The sequence below is a fragment of the Cricetulus griseus genome, assembly GCF_003668045.3.
Source record: "Cricetulus griseus strain 17A/GY chromosome 1 unlocalized genomic scaffold, alternate assembly CriGri-PICRH-1.0 chr1_1, whole genome shotgun sequence".
Lineage (NCBI taxonomy): Eukaryota > Metazoa > Chordata > Mammalia > Rodentia > Cricetidae > Cricetulus > Cricetulus griseus.
The window spans coordinates 39,952,253-39,979,211 of record NW_023276807.1 but is presented as its reverse complement, the minus strand read 5'-3'; the positions used below and the strand labels follow the sequence as shown (position 1 = coordinate 39,979,211).

Here is a 26,959-nt window from a genome sequence, read left to right as displayed (position 1 = left end):
ACAGTTACTCAATATGACATCTTGGCATTGTGAGCCATTAACACATAAGAGACACCAAGAAACTGATGTTTCTCTTTGGGGATGATCTTGAAACAGAATCTTTGGGTAGATCACTCATGTCCGTTCATCCCCTTGAGCACTGAGACAAATGTTTTGTGGCTTAGAACTTTAAAGAAGAGGGATTTCACCAATTTATCTACCAGACCAGCTTTACGACAGCTTGTGAAGTGTTTGCAATTGCTTCGGTTGAAAGTGGTGACAACATGAAACATTTAATGAGAAACCTTCGAGGGACTTGGACTGCCTCCAACAGCCTAGCTATGGGAGACGTCTTTTATACCATGACAGCTCTCAAAAGAAAACTGTTGAAGTTGGAGCTACCCTTCCAGTTCCTGCATCAGCTTTATCCCAGCTGAGATGCTGCTCAGTGAAACACAGCTACAGGCTCCTTGCATAGGCTCAGACAACTGTAACATGCTTCCTGGTGATGAATTTGTTTCCCATATCTGGGTTGACAATGATCTGTAAAGTGAGTGTCAGTCACTTTGTACTGTTATGCTCTGACTGCCCTCTGTATGTTCAGGTTTCACACTTGAGACTCAACCAATCTTGGATAGAAATTATTCAGGGGGGAAAAATTGCACCCATGCTGAACACACAAAGATTTGTTTTTTCTTGTCGTTATTTCTTGAACAGCATACCAGGACAACTACTTATATATTTCTTTTGCATTAACTATTATGTATAGATAATATAGAGATGATTTAAATTATACAGAAGAATGCATGCATTTTATGTGCAAACACTACATCATGTTGTGAGATGAACATATGAGGATTTTGACATTTGAGGAGGATGTCCTAGAATTAATCCCTTTGAATACAATGATAAGCATATATTAACTTTTAATAGAATGGATTATATTATGTATATTAGTCAGGGTTCTCTAGAGGAACAGAACTGATAGAAAAATTTATAAAATTATTACATATTTAATATAGAATATATATATTCATTGGGGGGATTTATTAGTACAACCTACAGGCTGAGATTCAATTTGCCCAACAATGACTGTCTACCAATGGAAGGTCCAAGAATCCAGTAGTTGTTCAGTCCACAAGGCTGTATGTTTTAGCTGGTCTTTACCACACTCTGGAATCTCAAAAATGCAGGCTCTAATGCCAGTGAAGGAATAGACTTGACAGCAAGAGCAAGCAGGCAAAGAGAGAGCAAGCTCCCTTCTTCTATGTCCTTTATACAGGCTGCCAGCAGAAGGTGTGGCCCGGATTAATGGTGGATCTTCCTACCTCAAATGGTCTGGATGAAAAGTGGGTCTCCCTAATTCAAATGATTTAATTAAGAAAAATTCCCTCACAAGTGTACCCAGCCACTTGGGTTTTAGTTAATCCCAGATGTAGTCAAATTGAGAACCATGAATAGCCATCATAGTATGTATATAATTATCCACACATACAACAGTTAGAGCCACGAGTTTTAGGTAAATACCATCAGAACTTACTCTGTGTTCTATTACGATGACAAACTCTAGGCTCAGCAATATTTTCAGTATTTCAGATTATTCACAGCAACACTCATGTTTTAAAAACATTATTAACACATACTTCTAGCAACAACATTACAATTTCTCATCTTTAAAAACTTGCATAAACAAGTTTGATATACAAATCTTTTTCCTTTTTCTATGGGTCTAGGGGAAGTTTCTTTAATTAGGTCTGAGATTCTAGAATCATGGGGTCCTAGTATCCTGGGTAGCACAGCAAAGTTACAGAGGCACTGTGGGTTATTTATTTATTTATTTTGAGATGGGGTCTCTCAGTGTAGCCTTGGCTGTCCTGGAACTTACATTATAGATCAGGCTGGTCTCGAACTCAGAGATCCTTCTGCCTCCCAAGTGCTGGGATCAAAGGCATGCACCAGCACCACTCAGCTTGGGGTTATTTTATTTTAAAGTTTCAGAGAGACTAGTCTTTGTTGGATACTAGTAACTGGGAAAGTTCAGGGATCTGTGCATTAGAAAGATTAGCTGGTCTTCAATCTAAAATGTATGAAATCCTGTACTTAGTGTCACTCCTGTTGTTTTACAGATAAGATAGTTGAGATCCAGCGAGGCCAAATATCTTAACTCTAGCTCCACTGCTGGGTCTATGGGTATAAAAGTCAGATTCACTTGACATTCTGTCCAGGCTTATACCTGTAGGTTGCTTCTCACTTGGCTTTGCAGTCAACAGAATCCCCAACTTGCCCACAGCCGTCAGAACAGCTGATGCCAATGGACTCACTCTCCATGACCCTCAGCTTTCTCATTTATAAATGTTTCAAGAGGAAAATAATAGTACGTGATAGATAAAGATGAAGTTGGATCATCAATAAGTAAAAACAATAGTTTGAAAGTGCCTAAGAAACTTCCAAGTGATTTATTCAATCACTGGTTTTGTTAAATAATACTGACATATTTTCCCATGTATGTACACTAGGGAGATTTAAAAAAAAAAGGAAACAAAATCTCTTTCCCTTTTAAGAGACTTATGGGTGAGAAATATAATAAGTAAGATTGATAAGTATTTTAACAGAGGTAATGTGAACACATCAAGTCATCTGAGGAGGTTGGGAAATCCTTACAGTAATGACTGACAAAATGTAGAGAAAGAGGAGGTGACGTGGCGGATGAGTGTCTGTGTGCACAAGTGGGCTCTGAGAATATCCCAGAAAACGAACAGAGCCTGCCTCAAGGTAAGAGTGGTGGAAGGGCAGAGTGCTTCCAAGAAACAGGACACTGTCCTGGACAGTTGGTGAAAGGATAGTTACAGGTGGTGATGAGGGTTTCTGGTGGAAGCAGGTGGGCTCTGGACTCTGGCATCCTTTCAAAGGAGTACACCATGTCCTGGAAAACTCGTGAAGGATTTCAAGCAGACAAGGGCTGTAACCAGGTGTATACATTTGAAATGTGCTCTAACCTTTACTAGGAGACTTTGGAGCATCAAGCATCATGTAGCACTGCCTGTATCATCCTTTGTATGGCAACTTAATATGATGAGAAACAGTCCTAAGACAGACTTTACAGTATTCATAGAGAAATAAGAAAGAGATCATCAAGAATCCTGGGGGGGGGGGGGGATTGGGCACAGCCCCTCACTATTTCTTGTATTAGTCATTGGCTAGCTTATTTTATTTTATTTTATTTTTTATTGAGGCTTTTTTATTGAGGCTTGTGAAACTGGGAAAACTGAGATAATGTGTTACTCACTCTCAACCAGTGCTATCTGGTCTTAACATTTGACACTGTCGTCGAAAGGTCTTCTCAGCCATTCTCTGGAATCAGGAAATAAAAGGTCTCATTGTCAATTTCCTGGTAATCAGATAAGACAAACTATTTCCCAGGTAATCAGATGGCCAGCACTTGCTGCAAACAGCCACACCCAGGGACTCCTTAGGACAGCACTTGACTCAAACTAGGCAAAACCTGGTCTCCAGAGCTTTTCCAGATCAGTTGTTTAATCTGCCACACATTTCCTTCCTCTCTACACTCCAAGGTTTGGTCAAGCATGAATACACCACAGGCAAGTTCAGCCCCAAATTCCTTGCAAGGAAACCTGATTTGGTGATACCTTAGTTTAATCGGCCATGCAACAGAGACATGGGAGCAGAACACCTCAGTTGCTCCTCATCTGCAGTCAGATATAATGAACAGGCTTCTTCAGCTGATCTGTGTACACCAGGGGAGCTGTATGGGACTGTTTGGGAAAGATTAGGAGGTGTGGTCTTGTTGGAATGGGCATGGCTTTGCTGGAGGAGGTGTGTCCCTGGAGGTGGGCTCCCTCTGCCTTGTACTGTGCTTGTGGGTGGAGAGGTAAACTGTCAAGTGCTGCTCCAGCCCCATGCCTGCCTGTCTGATGATGGTCGTGGACTCACTCTCTGAAACTGTAAGCCAATAAAACTCTGCTATAAGTTACCCTGTTCCTGGTGTCTTAGCACAGTCATAGAAAAAGAGCAAGACACCTCTACCTTTCTTGAGAGTGACCTCATTTTAATGAATTGTGTCTGTGATGACAAGTAAGACTGCATTCTGAGACACTGGGGCTAAGACATCAATATATCTTGGGTTCTTGTGTTTTGTATGCTCATGTATTGGGGCATGAAGTCCCTCATAATAATAAATTTAAAGGATGTATATATTTGGGGACTTTATTCATCTTTCTTGGCCATATGTATATACATTTTTGTATTTAACTAGTGTGACCATTTTGCCATGTTCTATTTTTATTCATATTCTAAGATATGTGAATGATGTATGAAAACATTCCTCATTATAAAAAAAGAAAACTGTAGGGAAAATCCCCTTTTGATAAGCATAGCAATCCCAATCTTCTCTCTGGAGGTAGGCAGTTTGTCCATGAATGTTCAAGCATCATTATTCACATGAGCGGCACAGCATTTTGTCATGATAACAAATGTCTCAGATAACCCACCTTTAAAAGGCAAAGGCTTGTTCTGACTCATAATTTTGGGAGTTCCAGCCTATGATCAGCTAGTCTCTCTTTTTTAAAAAACTGATTTGTCGTGTGAAAACATATAAAGAAGGGGTCAGGGTAAGGATGAAGTTGCTAAATCCCCTTCAAGGGCACATCATCCAAGACCTCCCACTAGGACTTTCCTGGGGACTACACTTTTCTGAGATGAACATTTGGAGTGGGTAATTTGACATCTGGACAATCTAACATCCTACAGGGTATTTTATCCCATGGTATTCTCCCCTGTCCACCAAACTCTCTCTCTCTCTCTCTCTCTCTCTCTCTCTCTCTCTCTCTCTCTCTCTCTCTCTCTCTCTGTGTGTGTGTGTGTGTGTGTGTGTGTGTGGTCATCCTCCTTAATTGTGGCAGCACATTTCATTCAGTTGACATGTCATTGTGGCATTGTGGCATGTCTGTGTGTTCCTGTGGCTGAGTTTAAGATTATTTCCAGCCTTTCTGATTTTACCATGAAACAAAGGAAGTCGTTATTCGTGCCTCAGTGCACAATGGGAAACAATTTCTGAGTTAAAGAGCATTGGTAACTTTAGTATCATGCCAGACTTCCTTGAAAGCAGCATCAATAGTTGGTTGTGGTGGTTCTCGCCTATAATCCCAGCACAGGAGGCAGTGGTGCTAAGATCTCTGAGAGTTCCAGGTCCTCCGGAGCTACATAGTGAGACTCTGTTTGACAAAAGGAAAACAACAGCAATAAACTGTCTCACTACCAAGGTAGAAGAGTCTCTCTCTCTAGCTCTCTGAGGATCTCATGTCCCTTTCAAAATTTACTGTTGATGGGAGCAACATGGAACTTGGTTGTAACACAGATGTGCATTTTTCAGACTGTTAGAGAGGGTAAGACTCCAGACAACTTATATGTCTGTGTGTTGCATTTTACTGAGTCTTCCTACATACAGAACCCAACAGACCAAGGGCTTAATCATCAGTATATTTAAAGCTTATGCTTTTAAAATAGAACTCTGTAGATTCCATAACTAACAAGTTATGGAAACAAAGCTAGTGTTTCATCTGAATTCACACTGGCTTTCGGTTTATTAATCTGCCCAGTTCCTTCTCTGATGTTCTTCTAGGAAGGAATGACAGTATGTCAGAGTCTGGGAAAGTGAGATTGATTTTTCATTTGTTTTTGTCATTTACTTAGAAGTCATTCTAAAGAAAAGTTCCTGCAAAGTCAAGCACAGAAGCTGTAGTTATGCAAGTCTTGCAACACAGGAACCAGCATCCCTGTCTCCTTCAGCAGGATCTACTGTCTGAATTTCTGAATCCCAAAAGATTACTTTCAATTATATAAAGGATATAGTGAAAGCTTACTTAATTGACATGATCAGTGTTGGTAATTAGTTGTTTAATCATAAAAGTTCATCAAACCAGAGTTGTAAAGATTAGGACACGTAGTAAACATTATGACTAAAGACATGGATGTAGACTCATTTGTCAGATTTTTTTTAATAGACAGAGGTCAAATTATTTTCTCTTTGTATGGATCTGCTAACTGGATTGTATTAATTTTTTACATAAGTTATCCTCATATGTATTATCTTTAATGTTTGGCAACTTTTAAAAAAATATATTTATTTATTTATTTTTATGTATACAGTGTTCTGCCTGCATGTATCCCTGTATGCCAGAAGAGGGCACCAGATCTCATTACAGATGGTTGTGAAACACCATGTGGTTGCTGGGAATTGAACTCAGGTCCTCTGGAAGAGCAGCCAGTGCTCTTAACCTCTGAGCCATCTCTCCAGCCCTGGCAACTTTTTAAAAAGATGTATTTCTTTTTATTTTGTGTGCACAGGGATTTGCCTATATGTACGTTTTTACATATGTATGTTCACCACATGCATGCCTGATACACATAGAGGCCAGAAGATAGTTTGGGATTCTCTGGAACAGGAATACCAGAAGGGTTTGAATCACTGTGTAGGTGCCAGGAACTGAACCTGGGTCCTCTGTAAGAGCAGCAGATGCCCTTAAGCCATCTCTCAGTCTTGTTTTTTTTTTTAGATTTTCTTATTTTCATTTTATGCATTGAAGTGTTTTGTCTGCCCATATGTATTTGTATCGCATGCATGCCTGGTGCCCACAGAGCCCAGAAAAGGTCATTGGGTCCCCAGGAACTGGAGTTATAGGCAGTTGTGAGCTACATGAAGTGGGTGCTGGAAACTGAACCTGGGTCCCCTACAAGAGCATCAAGTGCTCTTAAACACTGAGCTGTCTTTCTAGTCTTGGCATCTTTTTTTTTTAATGAGTTGAAAAGTTTAATAGTGTGTGTGTGTGTGTGTGTGTGTGTGTGTGTGTTTGTGTGCGCGTGTGCGCGTGCACGTGCGCACGAGAAAGCGCACTTCTGTAAGGACAGTGTATGAATGTCTACATATTTTTGTGCATATGTACATGTGTGCGTGGACACACACAAGTGTGTGAAGGGCAGAAGAATCTAGGCAGTTGGGAGACACCAGGAGACATGAAGTGGAAATAGGAGGTACAAGATGGAATAGAGGTAATGCCATATGATAGAACATAGACGAAAATAAATGGGTTAATTTAAGCTATACAAACAAAGTTAGGGACATGCCTAAGCTATAGGCTGAGGTTTCATAATTAATAAGTCTCCATGTGATTGGGGAGCTGGTTGTCAGGACAGAGAAAGACTCTTTATACCCCCTACCTCACATCTACCCCACCGCCATCCACTCTTCCTCTGCCTACATTAAGAAAGGGGGCAGGCCTCCCATGGAAGTCAATAAAGCATGGCACATCAAGTTGAGGCTCCCTAGCTGTCAGTCCAGAATCCATGTGCTCCCATGGGAGTTCCCCATCACAACCCTAACCCCCAGCTTGTTTTTTCAGGGACAGGATGTCTCACTGAATCTGGAACTGTCTCTGCCTCCCCAGGGCTGGGATCTCAGGCTCACACCACCACACCTGGGTGGTGCAGACCCAAACTCAGAATCTCAGGCTTAGATGGCAAACATTTTACCTACTGAGCCATCTCGCCAGCCGTGAAAAGTTAATCTTTTTCTTTTACAATTTAGCAGTCTAATTTAATTCCATTTAAAAAGATATTTTCTCCCCCACCCCCACAATGAATTCCAATTATTTATTACAGAAACAGCAAGAATATCTTATTTCACTTTTACTACATTGTTTGACACAAAGCTTCATTTATCTACATGCTAATGATAAGCACAAATGGTGCTGGTGGATTTGAGTACAATAGCAATGGCCTTTGGAAAACTTGACTGAGAAGTTAGGGAAGCACAGTCTTATCCTGTTATTCAAAGATAATTTCTTATGCTTCTGTGGTGATTTGGATGAGAACAGCCCTCATAGACTCATGTGTTTGAGTATGTGGTCCCTGGGTGATGGAACTGTTCAGGAAGGACTAGAAGGTGTGGTCTTGTTGGAGGGGATACATCACTGGGGGGAGGCTTTGAGGTTTCAAAAGACTCTGGTGTGCTCTTTGCCTCCTGTTGTAGATCAGACATGAGCTCTCAGCCACTGCTCCAGATACTCATCACAGTGCCTTCACTATGCCATCATAGACTCTGACCCTCTGGAACTTAGGCCCAACTAAACTCTTCCTTCTATAGGCTGTCTTGGTCACAGTGTCTTATCAGAGCAGTGGAAAAGAAACTAAGACAGCCCCACAGACAGCAATGGGCTTATTTAATTTCCCTGAAACTTCTAGCTCTGCTAAACTGGAGTAGGCTTTCCTGATTCACTTATCAAGGAACATCATTATGGTATTCAGAGGATAAATTAGTAGATAATGTGATTCCAGGGACAGAGACTATACCCCATTTGTTTTTGTGATCCACCACACAGTTGAGAAATTGACTTCTTGAAATATATATATATATTTAAAAGTCATGTAAAGAAGATAATTCTTATCTTCTAAGTATCTAACAACTGAGAAAATCCACGAACATCCCAGGAGGGGTTTGGGGTCCCATGCAGTAATACGTTGTTTCAGTTTGCTTCCTGGTGAGTGGTAAAACATTGCCCCAAAGCAGCTTGTGGGGGAAAGATTTATTCAGCTTGCATGTCCTGTTCACAGTCCATCACTCAGGGAAGTCAGGGCAGGGACTCAAAACAGAAGCAGAGAGGCAGAAACCATGCAGAAATGGTTACTAGCTTGTTTTCCATGGCTTGCTTGGCTGGTTTTCCTATTGTATTTGTAATTGTTTTAGTGCTGTGATAAAACACCATGACCAAGGCAACTTCTAAAAGAAAACATTTAACCAGGCTTATGATTTCAGAAGGTTAGACACCATGATGGCAGAGCAAAGACACAGGGGCAAGAAGAGCTGTGAACTCACATCTCAAAACTGCAAGTAGGAGACAGAGAACACAGGTAATGGTCTTTTGAAATCTTAGCTTGCCTCCAGTGACATACCTCCTCCAACCAGGCCACACCTCCTTCCCAAACACTTCTACCAAATGGGGACCAAGTATTCAAACATAGGAGGCTATGGGGGGCCATCCTCATTCAAAATATCACACCTATACAACCTAAGACAACCTGCCCAGAGGTGGTACTGACCACAGTAGGCAATGTACTCACACATCAACCATCAATCAGTAGCATGCACTACAGACATGTCCACAGGCCAATCTGTTGGAGGTAAGTCCTCAATTGACATTCCCTCTTCCCAGGTGACTTCAATTCATGTCAAGTTGACAAAAATGAACCTGCACACATGTTATCCTCTGGGTGTGGCATGAGCTAGTTGGGAGTCACATTTCTATAGCATTCATAGAACACAGTACACATTCCATGTCTGTGGATCTGGGAAAGCAGAAGACATGACAAAATTTCTATGTTAGATCAAAATTTGGCTACAGGTTTTTTTGAGGAAAAATGTGATTCTTTTTATTTAAAAATTTCTTCTTCATTAGGTAATTTATTTGTAATTGCAGCTGTTCTCTGCAGTGCAGATGTTTGGTTGACATCTGGGGCCATTGCCTCCATCTAACTGGAGGGATAATTAATTCTAAATGATTTGAACCCAGCCTTTTCCTCTCTATATATAGATAACTGAGAGTTAACTGCTTCTATTTTTTAATACTTACTAATTTTTATCACATATTACTATTTACTTAATGATATATTAATCTAATGAAGGCAAATCACTAACATAAAGAAAGCATTAATGCTATCCATAATATTATTATTCAAATCTTATGTGCATGTACTTTTTGTGGTGTTGGGTTCCTTTATTTAAATGCAGGACTTACTAAGTGGTCAGTTCTACTAGTGAGTTATAGATCCAATCTCTAACAGTGAAGTTTTAAATAAGTGAACACATAAAAATCACAAAACAAATGCTTTAAATTATGTGTTTACTTGCTTATACTTACATTTTAGAGATTTCCAGTTTTTCCTTCTTTGAATTTTTGTTTGGGGTTGTACACTGGGGTGTGTGGGTATGTGTGCAGAGCCTGGCAGTCAACACTGGGTATCTTCCAATTGCTCTCTACCTTATTTTTTGAGACAGGGTCTCTCACTGACCTTGAAATCCATCTGTATTCCTAGGCTTATTAGCCAATGAGCTCCAGGGATCTATCTGTCTCTGTATCCTAATCCTGAGGTTTCAGGCATACTGAGCCACCATCCCCAGCTTTTATGTGGTTGCTGGGGGTCCAAACTCAGGTTCTTCTTTCACATGCCAGGGATGTTACCTACTGAGCCATATTCCAAGCCCCAGATTTTCCAGGATTTATCTAAGTTCTCTAATAGCCTTATCCTTTGGTTTCAAGTATACATTTCATGACTGTAGATTCAATTTCCCAAGGGTTGCCTTGCTAGAATCCATGCCTCTCTGATTCTGTGAAGACAACCAATAATTTAAAAGCACAAGTGCAACAAAACTAATTTACCTCTTTTATTTAACTAGTATATTTTGTCTTGTGAGATCCTTCTATTCAATAAAGGGAAAAGCAGGTATTTTCTCAAAAGCTATTGAGACTTATATGAGAAATATAATCTCTAACTTCAAAACTTAGAAGACTTGCTTGAAGCTAAGATACATGTTTGTAAGAAACTCTTTAAGTTTATGAAAAACATGGCTAATATTTTTATCTTGAGGTACAAATGGTGACATCAAATATATTTTATTCTCCTTTCTTACCTTGTTTTTCAAAAGTGATATTTAATGTACATTTAAGTTTTAAAACCCCAATCATAATGTCAAGAATCCCTTTAAATTAAAATTCCCACCACTGGAGTTTGAGCACTGACAGAAACATTAGACTCCTGCAGATTAACAAGTGTAGATGAGGAAATTCAGCTAAACACTGAACTGAACTGGAATCCAGTTGCAGAGAAGGAGGAGTGATGAGGAAAATGGTCAAGACCAGGCTTGTGAAACCCACAGAAACAGCTGACCTGAACAAGTGGGAGCTCTTGGCCCCCAGACTGATCACTGGAAAATCAGCATGGGACTGATCCAGACCTCACGAATGTTGGTGTCAGTGAGGAGGCCTCAGAAATCTATGGGCCCTCTTGTAGCAGATCAGTACTTAACCCTAGCATAGGAATGGAACTTGAGAGCCCATTTCACATAGAGGGATACTCCCTCAGCCTAGACACACGGCAAGGGGAGGGGGGCCCTAGGCCCTATCCCAAAGGATATGACAGACTCTGAAGACCCCCTATGGAAGGCCTCATCCTCGCTGGGGAGCAGAAAGGAGTTGAGATAGGTAGGATGTTAGTGGGGGGCAGGGGAGGAGGGGAGGGAGAGGGAACTGGGATTGACATGTAAAACAATCTTGTTTCTAATTTAAATTTAAAAATAGAGGAAAGAAAAGAATTCTGAAGGAGCATAAGTGTAACCTGCGTAAGTCTACCTGCAGCAAGGAGCATTGGGAGGGAAGAATTCAGAACAGAGTGTGTAGCATGTACACCAGACATCAAGTCATTAAATGTCATAATTTATCCAAAGAAGTGCTGGTAGTCAGTTTAGTGCACCTGGGCCCTGGGACGCATGTGAGCTGGTGAAGACTGGCAGTGGTGGCTGGAGAGGCAGGGAGGTTAGGGCAGGGATGATGCTGAGAATTTGTGTGAAGCAGGAAGTCAGTCAATGTGATAATGCAGTAGTGTAAGCTGGGTTCTGAGCTACAGTAAGGATGGGAGGGAAAGGAGGAAATGGAGAGCATTTAAGAATCAGAGTTCTTAGAACACAGTGGATGTGGATTTCCTGGACTTACACCTTGGATAACTGGGTTTGATGAATGCTTTCAATCACAGAAAGGGTAAAAAAGTGATGGTAACAAAATGGGCTTAGTCAGACAGACAAGTTTGGTAAACCTATAGAAACTGGAGACCATTTTCAGTGCTGATGGCAGGTGGATATCTAGGCAAGGAAATCAGGAACATAGCTACCGAGTTTTTATCAGAAGTTAAGCAGGTGGTGTAGCAAACTTTCTTGTACTATATTTCTACTAGCCCACAAATAATGACCCAGAGACTTATTATTAATTGTGAAAATTTGGCTTTCCTTAGCTTAGGCTTTTTCGACTAGCTCTTGTAACTTAACTAACCCATATTGTTTTAAATCTATGTTCTGTCACATGACTCGGTTACCTCTTCTTAGTATGGCACATCCAATTTGCTCCCAGTCTGCTGGCAAAACCCCACACATAGATTCTTCCAGTTTCTCTCTCTCTCTCTCTCTCTCTCTCTCTCTCTCTCTCTCTCTCTCTCTCTTCCTGGAAGTCCTGCCCATTCTCTCCTGTCTAGCTATTGGCCATTTAGCTCTTTATTAAACCAATCAGAAGGCACCTTAGGTAGAGACACATCTTTACAGTGTAAATAAATATCCCCTAACACAGTGGCTGAGATTGCCTGGAGTGGAATAAAACACATCGAGAGAAGAAAGCCAGGGAGGAAACACCAGGAAGCAAACATATTGTGGGAATTACCAATACGGAGTTAGGTAAAAATACAAGGGAATTTATTAGGGAAAAGCCTTATTTACAGAGCAACCTAGCCAGCCGGCAGGGCAGCAGTAAGTACAGGAAGCCGAAGATGAAACGGAAGAAGGGACTTTCCACGTACACACCCCTCACTCTTAAACCTTCCCTACATCACCCTGACCACACCCTCACAGGCATGGTCAGGCACACCCATAGACAGCCCCTAGCAGGTGTGGTTACAGTTTCCCCTACACAAACATTTACAAGGAAGGGAAAGAAGGACAAGGAGGTCTGGTTAGCCAAATCCCACAGTCCTACTAAGATACTAATGAAAATCCACTAATGAAAATAGATGAAAGGTCATTGTAACTTTAGAAACAAAACACAAAACCACCATTTGTTAGAATCTGTGAGGAATTTTCCACTCAATATGGAGCATGTGGAAGTAATTTACATGAAATTTGGCCATCTCCATATGTATTAATCTCCAAAGAAAACTTAGAGCTAGTTGAAATTTAAGAAGAATGTAGTAAACGTAGTAAAATGGAAAACAAGAACATCATCAATGGAGTTTTGTATGCAATTCAGCAATTTCATCTTTGAATCTTCCAGGAGTGGGTGCTTATACCTATTAAGAATAGGCAAATGCCGTCGTTTTATTTAAGAGAAAATGTAAAATCAAAACAACTCACATGTCCATCAGGAATAAAATGGGACATGATGTTATGATATATTGATACAACTGAATGCTTTCTAGCCATGAAAATTAATGAATTACAAGAGAGAAATGTGACACTATCATGTCTAGAAAGTACAGGCTATTTGATCCTATGAAGTTCAAGGACAAGGACAAGCAGCACTAACCTGATGTGGTGGCACTCCGCAGAGTGGTCCACTGAGGATACTGATTGGGAAGGCTGGGGAAAGCTTTGGAGTGCTAAAGTTGTTCACATCAAGCCTGTGCCACTCAGTGATGGACTGGTGGGCCAAGTGCTTGGTACACAAACCCTAAGATTGTATTTGAACTCCAGAAATCAGGTAAAGGCAGAGAGAGAGAATAGGTTCCACGAAGCTCTTCTCACACCTCTGTTATCAGACCATGGCACATGCATACCTGCACACACACACACACACACACACACACACACACACACACACACACACACACACGCTTAAATTCTGAGGATGAAGAAAAAAATCCTAAAACACGGAATTAGAAGGAAAAAAGTTTTCTCATAAAGGAATAAAAGTCTGACAGCTATAAAGTAATAGAGTAACTTTGATAAGATAGAATGCAAAGAGTGTGCAAACATGTTTCTTTGAGATTTCATAACATGTCAAAAGTAATCTTTTAAACATTTGAGGACTTAATTTGTCAGTGTTGACAGACTGATACTTGATAACTTGACAAAGGAGACCGTATATTAATTAGGATAAACTAAACATCTATATAGAAAATAATTGTTAAAATGTATAATGGTTCAAAGAAAGACATTTATAAATCAAGGAAATACTTCAAGTAACTCATTAGTTAAAGAAGTTTTAAGGTATATTAGAAAGGAACTTAGTTGAGTGAACATGAAAACAAAATATGTCAAAGTTCATGGATACTCCATGCAAATGCTAAAAAGCAATTTATACTGTATATTAAATGATTATACTGGGAAAGAAGAAAGTCTTTAATTAACATTCTACATTTCCACTGAAGCTAGGAAAACTAAACCAAAGCAAATAGGAGGGAAAAGGGACCAGAAGTTCAGAGAAAAGTAATAGAAACAAAATGAGAAAAATCAATTCAATAAAATTGAAGAAATCAATAAATTTATAAAATTTTATCAAGACCAACCTGGGGTGGGGTGGGAAGAAGAGAGGAGAGAACCAATATCTGGAATGAAAGATGGGACATTATTACAAAACTTACGGACATTATTAGGATAATAAGGGACTATAGCAACACCTTTATACCCATACATTCTATAACACAGATGAATGGACACATTTTAAAAAATATTTATTTATTATGCGTGCGGCATGCTGTGTGTGTGTGTGTGTGTGTGTGTGTGTGTGTGTACCTTTGTTGGTTTGTGTACTACAGTCAGAGGACAACTTGAAGGAGTCAATTTTCTTCTTCCACCATGTAGATCCTAGCATTCAACTCATGTCATCATATTTTATTTAGTGGCATGTGTCTTTACTGACCAAGCCATCTTGTTGGCACCTGGACAAATTTCTTAAAGAAAGTAATTTTTATATTTTTTGTTTATTTTGCTTTAGATAGAGTCTCAGGCAGCCCAAGGTGTCTCTGAACTTGCAGTGAAGCTGAGGATGACACTGAACATCTGACCTCTACCTTCAAAAGTTGGGGTTACAGATGTATTCTACCATGCCCAGCTCTAAAAGCTACTAAGGCTGACTCAACAGCAAATACTATAACTCCTATAAATAATAAAGAGACTGATTTTCACATGTCATAATTAGGTTTCTATTTCTTGTGATAAAAAACCAACTTTCTGTGTCTTAAAAACCAACTTGGGGAGGAAAGGGTTTGTCAGGCTTACAGGTTCCAGTGCATCACTGAGGGAAGTCAGGGCAGGAACTGAAGCAGAGCCATGGAGGGGTGCTGCTAACTGGCTTGTTTTCATGGCTTGCTCAGCTTGCTCTGGACCCACAGAGGCTGTCCTCACGTATCAATCATTGATCAAGAAAATGCCTCCCAGGCTTGCCTATAGGGCAGTCTGATAGAGGCACATTCTCCTTTGAGGCTTCCTATTCTCAGATTGACTCCAGCTTGTGTCAAGTAGAAATAAAACCTGACCAGCATAGTAGGTAAAAATCTTCCACCTTAAAAGCTCAAAACTTTAGGCCAGGCATGGTGGCACATGTCTTTAATCCTAGCCCTCAGGGGAGACAGAGGTGGGTAAAACTTTGTGAGTTTGGGGTCAGCCTGGTCTACACAGTGAACTGCATGTCACCCAGAAATAAATTGAGACTCCATCTTGAAAAAAAAAAAAGCCCCAAGCTTAACATATTAGATCTCGGTACTCAAACTGACCAAAAGGGGATGTGTATCAAAAAACAAAAATAAAACAAAAGACAAACCAACAAAAAAACCTTCACACAAACATTTATAAAAATTGACCAAATATCTAGGCACTGTAGCCTAGCCAAATTAACATATGAAAGTAACATGGCACCCACAGGGAAAAGAATGATACAAGTTCTACATAAACTACTACAAAAAAAGAGAAGCAGAGGGACTGTCTTCTAATTCATTTTAAGAGAGTTAACATTACCTAGGGTTCAGCCTAGAAATGCAAGGCCAGTTGGAACTCTGAAGAATCAAACAGTATACCTAGGCATGTCAATCAACATCAACAGCAATAAAACAAAACCCACAAGCACAACATCATTTCAAGTGTTCAGCAAAAAAAAAAAAAAAAAAAAATACAGAGAATTTGACAAAACTTAGCCCATATACACGCTAACTTTCAGAAACCCGACAATAGAGTGAAAAATCCAAAAAATAGGACAAAGGACACCTGTAAAACAAATGCAACAAAATCCATAGTCTGGCATCGTGTACTGGCTTTCTCTTAATATCAGAGGAAGAAGGCAACAATGACTCTCCTCTCAGCACTTCTGCTCAATACGATGTGAGAAGCCCTAACATTACACTAAGGCCATAAAGTATATAAAACACACATGCTGGAAAAGAAGAGTAAGACCGAATTTGAAGATGACATGATTGTCCATATAAAAAGCATCCCAAAGAATCTATGAAAAATCTACTAGAAATGATGAACAAGTTAAGCAAATTTGTAGAAATTTAGTTTTAAGTTTAAAAAGTTTATAAACTTTATAAAGTTAGTGTTAATAAATATTTAATAGTTCATGCTTTATCAACAATTAGAACTTATGTTTTAAAGAATTCCCTGTCCCGGCCTCTCCTTCTTTAAGGAGATAGGGGTGGGGGCGGGGAGGAATGAAGGGGAAGGAAGATCTGAAGTATGTTCAAATAATGTGGAAGATGCCCAGCGATTAAAAATATATTCTATATGCTTTATGTTCGAAATATTTTACCATATTCTTTATCCTTCCAAATAAGAAAATGCATGAAACATAAAAATGTAAGTTCTTTTATCCAAAACTTAATACTAACATTCTGTGACATAGTACCTTATTTACTAATCTACATACCTTACGTGTAAATAGGGTCGGTTGGCTTTTTAATCCTGGTTTGGGTATCTACCCTCCTCCCGCACCATAGGCCAGCATTTCCCATGTGGCCTTATATTTCAAGGAGAGTGGTACTGATGTGTGTTCTTTCTCTGTCTTCCTGGGCTTAGCAGCCTGTTTGTAGAGTAGGTTTGCAGGTAGGGCTTCCCACTGTCCACTTGGGGGCTATCTCAATCTGTTTTAGAGCCACTAGATGGGGACGATCACACACTGTTTCAAAAATAGAGTCTTCCAGCCTAATAGGAACTCGTGGACCGTCTCGGTGGTGTGAAACGAGACCGCTTGGCTCTAACACCCGGCTTTTTGACACCTTTAAACATTCTTCATTAGTAAAAACTACAATCACATAAGATTATGAGCCTCCTTCCATTACCACTGAGTCTGCGCGCCACAAGTGCGGACTACATCTCCCAGGATGCATTGTGTCGCCGCCTGCGCAGCCTTACTTCCTGCGAAAGGCTTCCCGAGAGTTCACTAGCCTTGCAGAGTACCAGATTTCGAGACTTCTTGGGAAGGCGTTGGGGCTAGCTTGTATTTTCCTGAGCGGTGAAAGGGACGACAAGTCACAACAGGGCGATCTCTGTCTCACTTTCTGGTCTGCACAGACCTTGCTCTCCTGGGAGAGAGGCTCTGGCACCGCCTTCAGGCAGGCCTCTCACAGGTGGTTGGCTGTTGCTCTTGTCATTCAGTCCTGTCCTTAAACTTTTCGGAGGTCCTCAATGAGACAGGCCTGCAATTCTGAGTTATAGTGGCTTGGTGATATTTTGTTTTATTTTGTTTAAATCGCAGATGTTTTAGTGAAACAGAAGAACAGTATAGACTAAGTTGTCAAGTAACTTATTCTTCAGAAACAGGCGTGCTTTCTTTAACAGGTGTTTCTATGGACTTTGTTCTTTGTTAGCCTTGGGCTGAGATCCCTATTTTCTTAATCTTTTAAAACTGATTACTGATAATGTGTCCTGAAGATACTACTTACTTAGGGGCTTGTGTGTGTGTGTGTGTGTGTGTGTGTGTGTGTGTGTGTGTGTGTGTGTGTGTGTAAGTAATTCTTAGGGAACTGCAATTGAAATGGGCTAGAGGGTGAATATAGTCGGCTGGAGGTATTGCTCCATGGTAGAATCCTTGCCTAGCATACTTAAAACCCTAGATTCAAAAAAGGTCAGTGACAAAGAAGTGGGCATACATTATTTTATAAAAAGACATTGTTGAAGAAGTAAGTGGAGGAGGTGGTTAGAAGGGGCAGGGGCAGTGGGACAGAGGTGGCATAGGGGTGGCGCATGTCTTTAATCCCAGCACTCCTGGAGGCAGAGACAGGCAGATCTCTGTGAGTTCCAGCCTGGTCTACAGAGCAAGTTCCAGGACAGCCAAGTCTATGCAAAGAAACCCCGTATTGAAAAATAAAAATAAATGATAGGTAGGTAGGTAGGTAGGTAGATAGATAGATAGATAGATAGATAGATAGATAGATAGATAGGAAAAAGAAAAGAATGAGATGGCTTGGGAGCTTGGCTTTGTTGATTCTGTAGTCTCTTGCAGATTAGGTTACCTCTGAGAGTCTCTGTGAAAAGGATATTATCACTTCTCCCTACTTGATAGTTTTTATTAAGGCAATTCAAAAGACCTGTAGACAAGGTTTCTAAGCTCTGTGAACACCCTAAAAGTGCAATGGTAATGATAATGATAACGATGGCAGCAGTGGTAATGATAATAATGATAATATCAGTGTGGACTGTGTAATAAAAGGGCAAGGCAATTAGAAATGCTAGTTAAGGTATAAGGGCTGGGGAGATGACTGGCTGGCCAAGAGTACTTACTGCTCTCATAGAGGACTCTGGTTAAATTCCAGCCTGTAACTCCAGCTCCAGAGGATCGAGCATCCTGCTCTGATTTCTACCACCACTGTGCTCACTGGCAGAAAACCCACACAACTAGAACTATTGAAAAAAATAAAAGAAAGAAAAGTTGAAATATTGATTATGAAAGTGGGGAGACTGTGGCACTCACCTTTAATTCCAGCAGCACTCAGGAGGCAGAGGCAGGTGGATCTCTGTGAGTTCAAGTCCAGCCTGATCTACAGAGCAAGTTCCCCCAACAGCCCCGGCTACACAGAGAAAACCTGTCTCAAAAAACAAAACAAAACAAAAAACGTTGATCGTGAGCTAAGGGTGGTGAGTAAAGCAAGTGAATCTAGGAAGGGCCTGAGGATCCCAGAGGAGACAGGTCAGTTGTTAGTTCCTACGTTTGGTCCGTAAACTTCAGGCTTATAAGAGTCACATCTGACTTGGTCACTGTTGTCCGTCAGCATCTTAATGTCTAATACAGTGTACTTTCGCTTTGTTTCTTGTGTTAAGTACTTCATGTGTGAGTGAGAAGTGAGAGGCACATATATATATGTGCCTGCTTAGGTATGCTTTATACACAGCAGGCATATGTAGTTGTAAATACTAGATACGTATGTATGTAGGATATATGCATGCATATGTATGATAGTATACACACACAATTGAAAAATACTAGGAGATTCATTTCATGGAAGTGTCATATGTAATTGTTGGGGCTGGAGAGTCTGAACCCTGTGGGGCAGGCAGGTCGTCTGAACTCTATGGCAGTGGTTTCCAACCTTGCTAATGCACAGTTCCTCTTATTGTGGTGACCCCCAAACCATAAAATTGCTACTTCATAGCTGTAATTTTGCTATTGTTATGAATGTAAATACCTGATATGTGACCCCTGTGACAGAGTCTCTTGATTCCAAAGGGGTCGTGACCCATAGGTTGAGAACTACTACTCTAAGATAAGAGTTGATGTTGGAATCTTGAGGCAGGATTTCTTCCCCAGGGAAACCTTGATTTTGATTCTATTATTAAGCCTTTTGATAGATTTCTTGAGGTCCACTCACATTATTGAGGATTGCCTCTTTTATTCAGAGTCAAGACATATAGATATAATTCTTACCCCCCCAAATGCTCACAAAGAAAACCCTGCATTTGTGTTTGATTAATAAATGGTGCACTGTAGCCCAGTTAAGACACCTAAAACTGCTGCCTTTCAAAAAGTCTTTGCTCTAGTGGCATGTTCTCACAACCCTAAAGTTATGTTTTCATAAAGCTTTATATTTGGTATCTATTTTCCCCTGTACTATTGTCCTCAATACTTACCTTTGTACCATTGCTATTGTTCTTATTTCTTCTGTACATTGTGTCTTTCTGCCTTCTCTAGAATTTTACCTCCACAGGGGAAGAGTTCTGTCTGCATTGTTAATTAACGAATTCTTAGCACCTAGGATATAGAACCTAGCACATAGAAAAAGCTAAACAAGTAAAGGACTGAGGGAAGTATTAAGATGAATCCACATTTGATGCATGGATGAAGGGCCAAAGTTCACCATATGATGTCCCTGCATAGCCTTAGAGAAGAGAGGTTGAAGAGTGGATAGATAAGAGATTAGGGTTCATAGTTTCTTATCTGTGAGGTAGAAGTAGCATAGATTAATTGGGGTGTGAGTTTGCTTTGTTATATCTTATTTAGCTATGTGACTTTGGCAAGCTCCCCAATCTTCATGAGCTTCAATTTCTTTACCTGAAAAGTGGTAAAAACAATGCTTGGCACATCGGTTCCCGTGGTGAAGTGTGGAATGGGGTTGTCATAGGACTTGGGCCCATCATAAGGGTGACTGTTACCATTATATTATTGTTCAGTATCAAAGTGGAATGTTTGTAAGAATCACTAACATGAAATTATTGGATTTAAAAGTCTGGTCTGAGGATATTGGCACGCTGAACCTTTGCTCTGTACAGTGTGTGAGCACACTCACTTTAATTCAGGGTCCTATTGTTTCAAACAGAATGGACATCTTTTTGTGTATACAACCCATAAAAATGATGAATTGACCCAACCTTTCAGTCTGCCCCGAGCTTTCACCCTAAGTGTAGAGTTAGTTGGTTCCAGGTCAGAGCCTCCATTCATGTGCTTCCTATGGACCCATGAGTGTAAAAGTGCGTGCTTTGCTGCTGACGCTCTGCCCCCTTGGATTCCTTTATTCTTCTGAGTCTGTCTGTTGCTTTGGCCAACAAGAGAGATGCTACCCTAGCACAGCGGCATCATGATTATGACCATGTACAACTGAACAGCTTTTTAAAAAGATCTAAAGGACTATACACGCACAGTGAATTCTGATTATGGCTTGTTGCTCACATAGCAGTATAATTTCTAGGCTTCAAACCCTTTAGTATTGATTGTCTCTTAATAATACACTTTCCCTGATCTGTTGGTTGGGTGTTTGCCAGAAAAAATATCCATTTTGAAACAGGCATTTTGAACTTGGTGGGTTTCTGACATCATGCCTGATCTTGTGACTATAGCTAGTTACAGTGTTTTGTGTTTGTTTAAGGTGTGGGCATATTGTGAAGAAGTAGACAGTTGGCCAAGGCTCTGTGAGCTGTTTGTTGCTTCTTCGTTTGTACTTTGTTCTGTTAGGAGATGAGAAAGGGAGTGCCGCAGTCCAAGTACCATAGACTTTCCCCCTCAGGGATCCTTTTTATTTATTTTTTTTTTATTTTCGACTCAAGGCTAGTTCTGTTCCTTTGGAAGGGCCATGGAGTTGGGAGCAGCATTCTTTCGAATGTAACAGGTTTAAAATGTTTGTACTTGAGGGTGGAACCATGAACAACTTGACCTTCTTTCCTTCACAGAGAGTTTCTTTTCCAAAAATTAGGAATGGCATCATGAAACTGTCATGGTTTTGAGCTGCTTGTTCCCCAAGTGGAAAACAATGGATTATTCTTTGCTGTCCTGTGTGCTTAGATTTCAGTATGTTCATAATAAACAGAACAGTGATTGCACACATAGTATTTTTGAATCTAGAAAGTACCTGATGTCCTGTCTAAGTCATTGAAACATCCTGATAAATCCTAGCAAGAGCACTTGAATAGGACTCTTTGCTTCATTATTTTGTGTGACTTTAAATGTGGACTGTCTGAACCGGTTGTCCTTTCCAATAATTCACACTTCACAAGGCAGTTGGAACCCTTGCTTTGTTACTAATATTGTTCCTCGGCCTTAGGTCATTACACACCCTCGCAGTGTGCCACCCACATGAAATAGAGGTGTTTTTAAAAGGAGTGTTGTAATTATTCCCACAAGTTTGTGGGGGGGGGTTGTGTATGTGTACACGTATGCAATTATGTATGGTAGCCAGAAGTCAGCCTGGGGTGTTGTTCTTCAGGAGTTGGCCACCTCGTGTTTTGAAACAGGGTCTCCCCCTGGAACCCAGGGCTCCCAAATGATACTTGACTGGCTGACAAGTGAGCCTCAGGGATCCATATGTCTCTGCCTCCCCAACACAGGGAATATAAGCACACATTACCATGCCTTGCGTTTTCCAAGGGAGTGGAATTCAGGTCATCGTGGCTGAGCTGCAAACAGTTAATTAATTGAACAATCATCCTGGCCTGACTATCAGTTTCTTAGTACAGGGTGAGGAAGGAAGAATTCAAGTTCTATTTAAATGTTGTCCTTTTTATTCCTGGACTGTGTCAGCTGAGGTCACTTTTTGGGTAAATCTCCAAGATTCCTGCCTCTTCCCAGGGACACCCTGGCTCTGAGTTCTCGTTTCCACCTAACCCATGATCTCAGTTTCTGGAAGAATTTTTTGACTATTTTTCTGCATTCTTACCACATATTTTTCACATGATAGCATCTTCTTCTAGTGTTTTTTGTTTTGTTTTTGGTTTCTCCATGGGTGTCCCCTCATATTTGATTTCTTGGTCTCTTTTTTCTTTCTGACTTTCTAAGACAATTAAATTTTAATTCTTCATCCTACAAGAACATTTTGGCCTCAAAAATCCACTCAGGTTGAATGGTCAGAATCTTATCAGTGTATCCTGCTACATGAAGTTATTCATCACTTAATGTTGACAGAGGTTCTGGGGGTTTAATTATTTTCTTTTTCTAGCATCCATTTTAGGTGGGCATATTATTTCCTAACTGATGTTAATTATATCATGATAATTAATCATATCATTAAAATTTTATTTTGCCTTGACTATTCTTTTCATCCCAACAAGTATATACTGTGCATGTGTTACATCTCATAGGTGAAACAGAATAGGATACAACAATACAAAAAGACACCAGGAAAGCACCATCCCTTATAAAGCTTATGTTCCATCAAGGAATAGAAAGTGACTAAATGAATCAACTATACAGTGACAGGTAGTGAGAAATGCTGGGGAGTAAAATAATGCAGGGCAAGGGGCCACATAGGATGGCGGTGTCATCTTAGGCAGGGTGGTAGGGAGAGGTATCGGGGGTGTGGCTGTGGAAAGGTTCCAGGATAAAGTGAGAGTCAGTCATGCTGTGATTGTGGGGAAGAAAATCCCAAATAAAGACACAGGAAATGTGAATCCTTCAGCAGAGGCAAGGGCCAGGGGAAGGGAGGACAGAGTGGCTGAAGAGCGGAGAGAGTTCAGAGGAGTGACAAGAAAGGGGCATGCTGGTGGGAGCAAAGCCAGATTATAGGGCCTTCCAGGTTAAGGAACGACTTTGGGTTATATTTTAAGTGTGGTGGAGGCTCACTGGAGGTTTTGTGTATTGGCTTGCACTTTGTTTTTGAAATGAAATATTTCCACACACCATTAAACTTATTTATTACAAAATTCACAGTCCAGTGGTGTTCACATACACTTTCAACACTTTAATTTTGCAACCTTCAACACTGTTCAATTCCAGATCAGTAGCAGCTCTTAATTCTCTTCTGGCTCCTAGAGATCACTAATCTACTTTCTATCTCTATCAATTTACCCCATCCTGGATATTTCATACAAATAGAATTACACAGTATGAGCCAGGTGTTGGTGGCACATGCCTTTAATCCCAGCACTCAGGAGGCAGAGGCAGGTGGATATCTGTGAGTTCGAGACCAGCCTGGTCTACAAGAGCTAGTTCCAGGATAGCCTCCAAAGCCACAGAGAAACCCTGTCTCAAAAAAAACAAACAAACAAACAAAAAAAAGAATTACACAGTATGTGAATTTGTGTGTTTGTTTGCTTTCATGTTACACAGTGTTTTGTATATTACATTACATACTGTGTAATGTAAGGTTCATCAAGGTTAATTATTTTCATTTCTGGATAATATTTCTTTTTGTGGGTGTGTCACATTTTCTTTACCAATTGATCCATTACTCCATATTTGGGTCATTTCCACTCAGAGCTATATGATTAATGTTACCATGAGCATTTGTGAACAGCTTTTTTTGTATAAAATTTTATTTTCATTTTTCTTGAGTATAGCTACATATAGAATTGATAAATTGTATAGTAACTTCATGATTAAGTTTTTTAAATTAATGTTTTTGAAACATGGTATCTCTGTGTAGCCAAACTCAGATATCTGCCTCTGAGTGCTGGGATTAAAGACATGTGCCTCTATGCCTAGCTAGTAGCTCCAATGCTTAAGGGTTTGATCTATATCAGCAATATGTAGGTGTTCTGATTTTCCACATCCTCAGTAACATTCCTTTATTTATAAATTATAATTATTGAGCATGTGTGAAATGCTGTCCCATTATTGTTTTGATTTCAATTTCCCTAATAGCTATTGCAACTGAATGTCTATTGTTTTGATTTCAGTTTCCCTAATACATATTGCAATTTGTGTCCTTTTTGGATATCTGTATATGTGCATCTCAATGGAAAATGACTATTAAAATCGGCTGTGATTGAATGTATCTCCCAAAGTCTGTGTATTGGAAATTTGCTCCCTGGCGTGGCTATGTAGGGACATGGGACCTTTAAGAGGGGTCTGGCACTCATGAATGGATTATTGTTACTGTGGGAGTGAGCTCTATGAAAGGACATGTTTAGTGCTGTCTTGCTCTATCTTACCCTCTTTTTGCTCTTCCACATGATGCTAGCCCAATAATTTTGGATCTCGTGGCCTCTACACTTGTGAATGTATAAATTTCTCTTTATTATAAGTTGCCCTATCTTTCAGAGCAACACAAACAGACTAAGTTTTTTTAAATCCTTGTACATTTTAATAGATTATGCAGTTTTAAGAGATTTATTGACTTAAGATATGTGTATGTGCCTGTGTGCGTGAATGTGTAGCACATGCATGCAGATGACCAGAAGAGAGAAACAGATGCCCGGCACTGTATTACAGGTGGCTGTGAGCTGCCCTGTGGGCATGGGAGCTAGGGACTGACCCTGGATGATGCAAGGACAATGAGTGCTCTTAACTGCAGGGTCATGCTCCAGCCCCTGGATTCTAGATTTTAACTCTACAGTTATGAGAGTTACTTCGATATTCTTGACACTTGACCTTTGTTAAATATGTGACTTGCCCTTCTACTTTTTCTAGTTTTGTCAGTTGTCTTTTCACCTTTCTGATAATGCCCATCAAAAGATTTTCATGCATTCATCAGGTTTTTGAGATGGGTTCCCATTCTGTAGCCCAAGCAACAGAACAGTGGCATAATATCTGTGAGGGACTGAAAGAAAGCTGATTATCTAGCTTTATATACTCCAAACATGGACATGTGATGTTCTGATGCTGTTTTTTTTTTTTTTAAATTCAGACACTCAAATGCTGAAGAGATGCGACAAACTCATGTTATAAGAAGTAACAATGAAAATACTAATAGTTGTAAGGGCAAAAGAAAGCTGAACAAGAGAGATAATTGTGTAGATAGAAATATAAGATCTGAAAAATGATTTAAATCTCTCTAGAAGATTATTGACTATTTATTCTTAGTGTTTTAAGACAAGGCATTAATGTTTAAGACAAGGCATTAATGTTTGGTTACTATTTGGCCTGGAACACACAGTCCTTTTGCCTCAGCCTTCTTAGAGCTAGGATTCCAGGTGTAAGCCACACTAGACTATTGACTACTTAAACAAAACTAAGTCATATAACATTCATTATGAATATAAACGTAAATTCTATGGTAATGGCAAAAATGTTAGGAGTGAGAATAGACATAAGCTACTTTAGGTTTTAATCTATACATTAAGCATGGTAACAATTGAAGGCAGACTATAGTAAATTAACCCTTAGTAAGTTATGTAGACTATACACCCTAGTCACTAAAACAATGAAGCAGTTATAGCAAATATACAAAAATAATGATAACATAAAAGGCAAAAGAGATGGTGATGGGACAGAGTGAAAACTAATAGAAAAATAACAAATATGAACCTAGCCATATCAGTAATTTCATTACATGTAAATGACCTAAATTTAATGGTAGAGACTTTTAAGATGAGATAAAGTAGAATTTGCTTCTGGGCATACTAACTTCAATTCATCTCTCTGCTGTCTAAAGAATCACAGTTCACATATAAGCAGTAAAAGGATGAAGACATTATCATTACCATGTTAATACTAACCACAGAATCAGTGACTATCTGACTGTATTTCAGGACAATAGATATGAACATGGATGAATAGGAGTGCTTCATTCAGGTAAATACATGACTTTTTAAGAAGACATTCAAGACAGAAAATCAGTATAGACATAATTGAGCTAAACACTAACATCTAAAGTTATGGAATATTTACTTGAAAAATGCTAGATTATACATTTTTCTCAAGTGTACCTGGAATATACCAACAGGCAATAAACTGGCCTATATAATCATCATAAATGACTATTTTCGGCTCTGAGGTTTGAGTGCTTTGTGAATGCTAAGGAAGTGCTGTGCCTTTGAGCTGCACCCTCAGCTCTGGAAGTTTTTTTCCTGGTTTGTTTATTTGTAGATAAGATGACTGCCTGCCTGTGTGGTTTCTGTTGAACTCACCAAACTTGGCCATAGTGGCACAAAAACAGCTATGAATGGTAGTATGCAACCTAACACGGCACAGCTGTGTTCTTGTAGACCTTCAATCAACAGACAAGAATCGGACCACATTTGACTCACAGTTTGCACTGTTTTATATAGAAAACCAAAAAACTTCAAAAACCATTTAGTTTTTAAAACACTACAAAACCAAACCCAACCAAATCCAGTGAATTTAGAAAGACTGCAGGATACAATGTCAGTATGAAAAAACAGTTTTGTTTATGCATGATAAAAGTGAATGAGCTCAGAATCCAAAATTTTAAAGTAATCCTATTTACAGCAGCCTTAAAAATGTAACATAATTGAGGGACAAAGCTGATGAAGATGTGAAAACATCCATACATGAAACCGAGAAACACTGTTGAGAGAAACTAGAGACCTACATACATATATACATACATACATCATACATAC

At 39.7% G+C, this 26,959-nt stretch overlaps 1 long non-coding RNA gene across 2 annotated transcripts in view; it reads right to left on the bottom strand.

The window, feature by feature from the left end:
* Positions 1-17,157, bottom strand: part of LOC103162238 — a 47,491-nt gene extending 30,334 nt beyond the window's left edge. The window contains exons 1-2 of one of the 2 annotated variants that reach the window (XR_004772340.1): positions 16,662-17,157; positions 14,311-14,349 (exon numbers count right to left, since the gene is read on the bottom strand). This is a non-coding gene — a long non-coding RNA (uncharacterized LOC103162238). The remainder of the gene's footprint in view (positions 1-14,310; positions 14,350-16,661) is intronic. The other variant, XR_004772339.1, reaches the window with a different exon arrangement.
* Positions 17,158-26,959: the final 9,802 nt, after the last annotated feature.